At 31.9% G+C, this 10955-nt stretch overlaps 1 protein-coding gene across 1 annotated transcript in view; it reads left to right on the plus strand.

Annotated features, from left to right (window-relative positions):
- LOC131016821 (putative late blight resistance protein homolog R1C-3) overlaps positions 1-10955 on the plus strand; it is a 629159-nt gene that overhangs the window by 497506 nt on the left and 120698 nt on the right. The gene's annotated exons all lie outside the window — the stretch shown is intronic.

The following is a 10955-nucleotide window of genomic DNA, read 5'->3' on the forward strand; positions in this document are numbered from 1 at the left end:
TTTGGAGTTTGAGTTGATCAATTATTAATTTATGTAATAGATTTTAAATGGGGGTTGTAAGGGTATAATAGTTAAATCATCATTATTTTTATTATTTTAAAAATTGAGGGGTTATAGTGAGAAAATTGGAGGCTATATTTAAAATTACCCAAGAATCGGTCCAACTTAATAATATAAATTAGCCCACAATTGAAATGAGAAGCCCTTTTGTTAAAAATTCGCAGACCACCTCAAATAAATAAGGCGTGGCCCTATTAAAATATAAAAACAAGCCCAAACATTTATTAAAACCGGCCCAAACCCGGCCCAACCTCAAACTCCTTTTTTCCCCTTCTTTTTTTTTTTTCAGAATCAAACACGCACACACACTCTCAGCTTTCTCTCTCTCTCTGCTCACCACCCAGATCCGCCTCTCTCTCTCTCTCTCGAATCTCCTCCGGCAGTAGCTAATAGCCACCGCCGTTGCCGCCCTGACTCCCGATTCTCACATCCCTTCCTCGACAGACACTCTCCAAGCAGAGATACCCCACGAGTTCTATTCTTGTTTTAGTTATCAGCATTTTCATTTCATGCACATATCTTATGTTCTTATGGAGCAGTGATTGGTACACAAATAAACAAAACATAGGCAACAAAACTATCAGTTCTTATATCTCATTATCTGTATTCTCATTGTATGAAACATTTACATCTCGTTGTCTTTATTGTTATGTAAACTCAGTTATAGATGGACATATGAACAAACATAAAGCTGTATATGTGTGTGTTTACTGCTATGAATTGAAGAAAAACCTTGATAGGAAAGGCTAGGCTGAGCTTTTTCTTGATGTTATGCCTGAGTGTTCTACTAGTTTGAGGAAGGGCTTTGAGTTGGTGTATCTTTTAGATGGCAGCATCGATTGAGCATTGAGGAAGTTGTCAAGATGTGTTATTGTGTATGTGTTTGCTGTATTGTGAGGAGATGAATATAGGTAGGCAAAACTTGGATGGGATGGAAGCATGGAGTTGGTAGGAGTTCACTATAATTGTACTAACAATATGGCTTGATGTTTCTTATAGGCTGATTGATCCCTACTTGTACCTTGACTGAAATTGAGGCTTATTTTGAGGAGTAGGTGGTGTATGTAAGGGTGAGGGAGGAAGCGTGGTGATCGTGGGAAGACATGATGGTAGATGACAAGTGGTAGCATGTGCTCATAGAATAATTTAAACTAAGGCTCAAAATGTGAATAATTAAATCAAGCACACATAAATAACTGAAGACTTCAATTAAAATTTCTATGATATTGAAAATTTTGGATATGTAAAAAATCCTTTAAAGTTTGCTAATTGAAATACTAGTGCAACTATTTAAATACTCAATTTATATAAATATGAGATGCACAAGAATTTAAATGACTCAAATTTACAAAAGTTTTTGTAATTCATTTTTGTTGGAATTAAAATTCAATTCATTTCAAATACTCCGGCGTAAATCATCTTGATCCAAGTTCGAAATAATTTCTAAACTTAATAGAAATGAGCGGGGTATTACAACTTCCCACGTCAACTTTTATGATAATTACAAACCTACACCACATTCATACAAAATTATAGAAGGAGCCCCACATTTGTACAATATTTGTTCAAAATTATATAAAAAAACCCCAACATGATATTATTCAGACAAAATTACCTTATGAGTTTTCTATAATTATAAAGCTATAATAAAATCATAAAATAAGGCCCAACATGCTTCCGTATCAATTCAATATTAACTTTAACATAAACCAACTTTATATCTTTAGTCGAACTATTTCTAGGATCTGCTTCGTTGCGTTTTACTGACTCTTCGCCCTTGTGGGGTACGTCCAACCACACACTCGCAAGAGATGGATGCAACACTCCTCCTTTAGAAGCAACTATGAATTGCCCAGAGTCTATCACTCTTATTTTACGGAAAAAAAAAAAATCCAACCACGCAAACGCATTAGATGTTTAAGCGATGATTTTCTCTGAGAATTCTCAGTCTCGACATATAAGACTTAGTTGGTAAACAAAAGAAAATAGTTACTCAATTGGAAAGTTGAGCAAATCAAAGTGTTTATTGAGGAATTGTATAATATGTAATACATTTAAGTAATATCTCCTTTAGGGAGGAGACAAACTTGTTTAGCTACTCATTAGGTAGCTTTCTACTAAATACATAAGATAAAATTAAATAAATTAAATATAATATAATTCATCCATAAAAACTCACTCTAATACTATATTAGGCGAGAGCGTGAGAATGTGTGATGCGTATGTTTTATCATTATAAAAGAACAAATTCATTAAGATATCTATATATTATATAAAGAACCAGTTTAACAGCATCTAATTTACAGTCACTTTTTTAACAGAATATTCTTAAAATTTAACGGCAGTTTAAGAAAATGCATTGGCAGCTATACCCACTAACCCACCTTCATTATTCCCAACTTTCTCTCTCCATGTTTTGTTCACTTTCTCTCTCCTGTTTTCTTGCTATTAGATTTTTGGCCATATTTTTCATTTGACTATGCATGTTTTATACGATTTTTTTTTTTGTACCAAGATATGTCAATTAGATCAACATTTCACGTTTTTATTTATTTTATTGAATAAGTTATATTAGTGAAGACTAAATTTGACTCATCGATCTTCTATAATTATAATATATCAAAATCATCAATTTGAAATTAAATTAATTTGAATTAAATCAATTATAATTTCGAAATTATGGTTAATATGAAAATTAGAAAAAATAAATTAAATAAAATATAAACATATATATTAAAATAAAGATGTGTGTAAATAAATTATATAATTGAAAATTGAGTAAAAAAATTATAAATCAAATTAGCAAAAACTGCATACTACATTTCTACTCATCCTACAAAACCGCAACATAGTTTTTTTTAAGGATACAATTCATTATTTTTATTCAATTGAAATATGTGTTTTTTAATTAAATTGTATTTTTAAGGCATCCAATTGTTCCTTTTCTTTTTCCTCTAAAGAACCAAAACTAATTATTATATATCTAATCAATCTCAACACATTTAATATTAACAATATTAATATAATTGGCTATTTTTTAAAAAAATAATGTTAAATCTCACTTTTAAATATTTTTAAATATATATCAAAATTTTCTAAATTTTGCAATTAAGGCTTCTCCAATTTTTTCGACTATCGAAAATATGATGCGAATACCACAATTGATTAAGATTCGATACAGAATGAGTAAGCGATGTCGTTTAGTGTGTAATTTATTAAAATTTTCTCATTCTCTACACAAAACACATTTTTTTTTAACCTTTTTAATGTATTTTTTCTTAAATAAATGTGAATAATAATCTTAAATGAAAGATAATAAAGAAAAACTTTTATAGTAAGTATTATTTTTTATAGATTCAATTAAATAATTTTATATTTATAATTATTAATTCATTTTTTCTTCAAACTCCACTCATGTTTATTATTACCCCAATAATTAAACTATTATTTTTCAAAATCTAATTAAACTATTATTTTTAAATTTTCGTTAACTCTTTCTCTTAATCTTATCTATATATCTATATAATATATAAAAGAGGAGTTTTCTCCCTCCTTTTTTTTCCTCTTTTTTTTTTCTCTCTTCTCCCATCAATTTTTTTACTATTTATTTTCTTTTATTTTTATATTTTTAATTCTTTTTTAAACATTGTCAATTTTAATTTATAAAAAAAATATTCAATGTTCATCTTAAGTTTAAGTTGGTCAGAAGATCTTTAATGTATGATAGAAAAATTATAAAAAATGAATTTAAAATGAATAGGTTATTAAAATTTTAAAATATTTTATTTTCAACTTTTTATTTATGTTTGTCTATGAAAATATTATTTTATTATTATTTTATTATTATTATTATTATTATTATTATTATTATTATTATTATTATTATGTGAAATACTCTATAATAATAATCTGTAATATTAATTTGCATTATCAAATTATTAAAAATAATTTAATAATTATAATTATCATTACACTTTATACATAATTGAAAATTACGTTATTAAATTCGGATTTTTATTGAGTAATTAGTTTATTTTAAAACCATATTTTGCATTTATTATATTTTGTTTCTATTTAATATTTATATCTATTTATTTAAATATATCATTTAATTTCGATTTCGCCGTGCATCGCACGGATGGTCGTACTAGTTTTGATATAAAAGTTAAAAAGGTGGAGTTGTTGTGTAATTTATTTCTCACTCCAAAATTGTATTAATCATTGAATTCTACATTAAACAAGTATCGTGAATAATTTATAGATTTCGATAGAATTAATTTATAATTTCAGTAGAATTGATTTATAGATTCAATGAAATAATTCTAACTATTTTCGCAGTTAGGAGTTTAATTGGAGCATCCCATTTAAATAAGGAGAATCTGTAAGTCACAAGTCAATGCTTATATATCTCTCCTCAATTATTATCACAAACATTCGCTTTAACATTATTGCCGACGCTAAGATAAGATATGTCGGTTGGCCCTACACTTTACTACCCACAGTTTTGAACCGAGTCAAAAACCAGCAAGTTTGGCACCAAAAAGATGACCAATTAAGATTGAATTGCTAGCCATTATGCTAAATTAAGATTCTATCAAATTCTTGTCCAAAATTCTCATAATTATACTCTGTTTCCCTTCAACTGATATCGATCATGGCGGCCTACGCAGCCTTGGTTTCTCTAATGCATATCATAGACGACCTCGAGCGCCACCATTCCCCTCCGATTTCTCTCGACAAACAACAAGTTCAATCCCTCACTGAAAATGTCATGTTCTTGCAGGAGTTTCTCGAAGCTTATAACTCCCCTGTTTCCGACGAAGCAGATCCATTGGAGATGCGTATTGCAGATGCAGCTTATGCAGCTGAAGACGCCATCGAATCTCATATCGTGGCCAAGATTCAGCTGAGCAGATCCAGAGAAACCATTCGCAGCCGCTTCCTCAGCTGCTTTCGAGCTCAGAAGGATCCGAAAACTGTCTCATCAAATCATGATGATGATGAAGAGATGAACTTGTTTCAAGATGTGCAAAATATGATACAAGAAATGGATCAGATCAAGAGTTTGGCGATGCAGAGGAATACAGAGAAGGTGGTGCTCCATGATACGAGGCGTAGCTTCGTCTCTGCTTCTTCTTCCACTGGGAACAACAGTAGTGGCATGGTGGTATGGTCCGACATTGTCGTCAATGGAATCTTGGAAAGGGTCGTTTCGGACCAACGCGAACGCCAAGTCATCCCGATCACAGGAATGGGCGGGATAGGTAAGACCACTCTTGCCAAAACTGTTTATTCGAAGAAAATTATTGAGCAGCGTTTTGATGTTCGTGCTTGGGCTACTATTTCTCAACAATACAACACAAGGGAAATTCTTTGTGAACTTGTTTCTCAAGCCACTAAAAAAACCAAGGAACAACTTAGTGAAAAGAGTGAAGATGGACTAGGATTAGAGCTCCACCAGTATTTGTCAGGTAGAAGGTTTCTAATTGTGATGGATGATATGTGGAGCATCGATGCTTGGGATAGGATACAACGTTTCTTTCCCGAAAATGAGAATTGTAGTCGGATATTAGTGACGACTAGGCTTTCCCACTTGAGTTCCCAATTGAACAACAATTATAGCCTTCAAATGGAATTTTTAGATGAGGTTAGAAGCTGGGAACTGTTCTCAAAAATTGTATTTGGGGTTGGAAGTTGCCCTCATGAGTTAGAGAAAATTGGAAAGAAAATAGTAGAGAATTGCAGAGGACTTCCTTTATCAATTGTTGTAGTGGGGGGTATTTTGAGAAATAGGGAACACACTCTAGGAGTTTGGGAATCAATTAGTCAGAACTTAGCTTCAGAAGTGAATTTGGATAATGATAAGTTTTGCATGGAACTTTTGAAAATGAGCTATAATCATTTGCCAGTTTATTTAAAGCCATGTTTTTTGTATATGGGAGTGTTTGAGGAGGATGATTCGGTTAGTGTCTCAACACTCGTGACGCTATGGGTTTCTGAAGGATTTTTAAAACCCATGAATGACAAAAGTTTGGAAACTATTGCCATAGAGTTCTTAAAGGACTTGGTTGATAGAAATCTCATTCTAGTTGATAAAGTGGGGTCTACAGGAAACATAAAATTTGTCAAAATTCATGATTTGTTGAGGGATTTATGCTTGAACCAGAGCAAGAAAGATGGGTTCTATCATGTGATAGGGCAATCTAGTCCTCGATGCATGAGTAGCCAACGCCGCGTTGTTATACCCAGGAACACGCCAAAGAAGAAAGTTCTTGACAACTTGCAGTCTATGCCACGTGCTCGTTCCATAATCAGTGAATATCGGAAAGTCCCGCGTATTAAGAATTCGGGGTTGCTTAGAACATTACATGCATACAAGTTTCCTTATTTTGAAGATGATCGCCACGTGATCAAGTACTTTGCGTCTCAGTATGTTAACTTGCGCCACCTTGTTGTTAGAGTTGGTAGCATGTCCTCGATCTTTACCTCGTTTACTTGCTTCTGGAATCTGCACATTTTGATTGTTTCTTGTATTGGGAAGGAGTTCACTGCACCTGCTGAGATTTGGAGAATGCCACAACTTAGGCATATTGAAATGACAGGAAGATTTTATCTTCCAGAACCTTCGAGTGATGATGTCGTAGTCATGGAGAATCTACTGGTGCTTGAGGGAATAACAGATTTCAAGTGCAGTGAAGAGGTGGTTAAGAGAATTCCAAATATCAAAAAATTGGGGATAGAGTATCTTGGGAGAGGGGGAGTCGAGCAAGATGATTATTATTGTCTGAACAATATCAAACGTCTGTGTAAATTGGAATCCCTCTACATATGGTGCTGGTATAATTTTGGAGCTTCTCTGTATGCGCTCACATTCCCCCAAAGCCTCAGGAAGTTGACTCTTGACATGAATCGTGGCTTTGAATGGGAAAAATATTGGAAAAGATAGGTTCAATGCCCCTTCTCGAGAAGTTCAAGTTGGAAATGGGATGCTTTGGAACAGGCAAGTGGGAAATGGTTGAAGGCCAATTCCCTTCCCTCAAATACTTGGGATTGGGTTCGTGTCGTAGTTTGGAGCATTGGACTGCGGAATCGAACTCCATCTTTCCACGCCTTGAGACGCTTCATGTTTATGATATGCAAGAGTTGAAGGAGATCCCGACTCAAATTGGAGACATACCGACGCTGCAAAAGATAACGATGAGCGATTGTGGCGAATCTGCTGTGATGTGCGCAAAGGAGATCGTAGAGGAACAAGTGGAATTACAAGGGGAAGATCTTCCATTTCATGTTCAAGTTAGGCTTTCGCGTAAGAACGAAGCAGTGCAGAGCTTGGCAGGCCCCAACTTCGAAGTTATATGTAATAGCTCTAGTTAGGTTTTACCACCATTAATATCTCTCTTGCATTTGTGTGTTTGCTTATTTTTCTTCAATCAGTACCTGTGAGTGTGTGTATGCGTGAGAAATGTTGAAGAAGAAGGGGGTGGGTTTGTTTTAAAAAAATGGAAATAGGTTTGGGCTTTTAGTTGTGGGCCGATTTTTTTTATAATCCTGTTGGGCTGCATTATTATTTATTTTAAAGCATGGGCTGCGAATTTTATATATGTCTTGGGTTGATTTAATTTAAGTTTGGGCTTCTACATATTGATTAAATTTTTGGGCTGCAGATTTTATTTAAATTAATTAGACTTTATATTTAAGTTTGATTATTTATTATTTTAAAGAGAAAAAAAAACTGATTGCATAAGAATATTATTATTATTATTATTATTATTATTATTATTATTATTATTATTATTATTATTATTATTATTATTATTATTATTATTATTATTATTATTATTATTATTATGTGTATATTTTAAGTGTAATTACTTGTTATATGAGTTGAGCATGAAATGATTTGCATTAAGCATTTTTGCAAATGAAAGTATTTATAATTTAAATTGGTTTTCATTAAATCCAATTATCAAAGAAAGTCGAGCAAGGATATTGTTGGCATCTTTAGCTCAAGAATTTATTTTTCAATTATTTATTCATTAAATCTTGAAAATCCGGCTAAGTGAATCATAGAATGTTAAGCACCTTCACTATGACATTAAGTTAGCTTCACGAGACCTATTAAGAATAAAATTTCTTGTAGGCTTTGTGACCAAGGGGATTAGCGCTGCTTTCCCAAGACAGGATTATATGTATATGATCTTCAGGCTTTGCCTATCCAGGTGGGCTTATTTTCCAAATGTATAAAGTATGATTAAGTTATTAAGCTCTAAATGTTTCAATGAAATACAAATTGTTTATTCAATAAAATGTAAACTGTTTATCCAATAAAATATTTTGTGCACTCTGCTTCGTTTAAGGCTCGCATAAGTTAATCAATCGAGGTTCTCTCTTGACCTAACACGTTATTTGAGAATTGTGTACACCTATTAGCTGACCTGGTGGGTTGATCTCCATCGGGCACTAATCATGTATGAGGCGTTATTAGGGTGCTCGACGGGATGTTTCGGAGCACTGGGTCCCAAATGAGAACTTGGCTGGGTTACGCCCTCAACTCAAGTAAGCAGGAGTAATGGATCCGTCGGTGGCTAAAAGTTTCGGGATCACAGCGAGTAACAGAAAGGGAGTGTGATATGTGCGCACAAATGAAAGAAATTATTTTAGCATGCTTAGAAGTTCTTTCACTTTAAAACCTTCTAAGTTATGTCAATTATGATTGGATAAACTGTCTTTACGAAAATATGAAATGTTTATGAAAATGCTTGCACACTTAGTACATTAGTACTTAGCCCAAAAATACTTTCAAATGTTTTCTGGTTGGCTGGCCGGCGCTGACGGGACTGAGCTGGGGCTAGAGTTCAATATTCTATATAGACTTTCGATGTAGCAATAACTCTTATTTGTCTTTTGTTTTCTGAACTTAAAACTTTCATGTTAGATTTAGAATGACATCTCTATTCGAGCATTTAACTCCCAGTCTTATGCTAATGAATACTGGTTATCACAAGCATGAAACAAAACTTATGATCCAAAGGGGACTAGCCCGACTTGTTATCTTATCATTCGGGTTCAATAAGGATTTTCTCTTATGTTATTTCTATAAAATAATTGCAACTCGATTTTATTTATTCCCTCAAGAATTGGGGTGTGACACATAACCCCTATATAAACTACACCTTCATTTATGACATACATGTTTTTAATAGATAACAAATTTCGTCGGTTGTCTATTAGTGAAATTCAAATATTATTTGTAATTCAAGGGCAATAATGTAATATCATATTTTTATTATTATTATTGTTATTGTTATCATCATTATCATGAATATACAAGAATCTCATTCCAACCACAATTCTAACTAAGTTTAAACTCTTTATAATTACTAAACATATATAGTTGGTAACGCAAGAATATCTCCAGATTATTGGCTAGGATTGAATAAATAAACCAAATCCGAATATTATTTGTAATTCAAGGGCAATAATGTAATATCATATTTTTATTATCATTATTGTTATTATTGTTATTGGTACCATCATGATCATGAATATACAAGAATCTCACTCCAACCACAATTGTAAATAAGTTTTAACTCTTTAAAATTATTAAAGAGATACTTATGAACACTGCGAGTCATGACTCGTACCAAGGGTAGCAACGCTAACTTTTTTGCCCACAAAAAAGTTCACTCCCCTAACTTTAAACCAATGCATGGTGATGATGTAGCAGAAAAACACTAACTTATCTCTCAAAAATAGAAGCCAGCTTTCAAGCTTTCTTTTTCTTTTTCTTTGTTTTCATGTTGCAAGCTTTTTTATATCTCTGTTATTATTCTTTCTTAAATATATAAAATTTTGTAATGATAAAATATATGATATGGATATCATATTAAACATCATGATTAGATCTTTAATTTGATATATATTATACTCTCTTCGTCCCCTATAAATATGCATGGCTGATCATGGCACGAGTTTTAATAAAAAGTTATTTTGAGTATTGATAGTGGAGAAAGAGTCGCATGTTGAGGGTATTGTTAAGTAGATTTTGGGTAAAAATGTAAGTTCAAAGAGTAAAATTGTAAAAATTATGTGTGGATAATGTCCAAAAATAGAGTATGCATAAATTTGGGGGACGTACCAAAAAAGAAATGTATGCATAAATATGGGGGATATAGAGAGTAAAAAAATGGATTTAAATTAAACGTAATAGATATAATAATTTAAAGTTTAAAATTCAAAAAAATTCACTCTCCTCACTCTTCTATTTTTAATTTCAATTTTTTTTCCTTTTTTATTTAGAAGTTGCTTTATTTAGATTCATTATTGCATAGATAAATTTATAAAAAGCGGTGGATTAAACTTTTAATGTGGCACTGTAAAAGTTATTTTACTAGGTTTATTGTTGCTACCACTCTAAGTGTTGTGCGCCAATCTTGGGACAAATTAAAGGCTACAAATTGGTCCATTCGCCCCATTCGTCCCAAGCGTTGGCACACCATGACTTGAGACGAATTGGTCATTCGTACCATTCATCCCAAGCTTTGTGTGCACCTCTTGGAAAATATTATCTCTCCTACATGGGAATCTAAAACTTAACCATTTGAATTTTTCACAAAAAAAAAAAATCATTTGCAATTATTCTTCATTTTATATTCTCTTAATTCTTAAATATAATTATAAATGACATATCACTGTCAACATTTATATTTATTAATCAATCAATTAACAAAGACGTTACAAAAGCATATATTAATTAGTATTTTAATATATTATTTATATATATTTAGCACATATATAACTATAATTGTGATGTGATGCTATTTGTGGATGATAATAGTAATAGAAATAGTAAATATTAAAATGAATTAAACTCATGAAAATAAAATATAAAATTA

Source organism: Salvia miltiorrhiza, chromosome 3 (assembly GCF_028751815.1).
Source record: "Salvia miltiorrhiza cultivar Shanhuang (shh) chromosome 3, IMPLAD_Smil_shh, whole genome shotgun sequence".
Classification (NCBI taxonomy): domain Eukaryota; kingdom Viridiplantae; phylum Streptophyta; class Magnoliopsida; order Lamiales; family Lamiaceae; genus Salvia; species Salvia miltiorrhiza.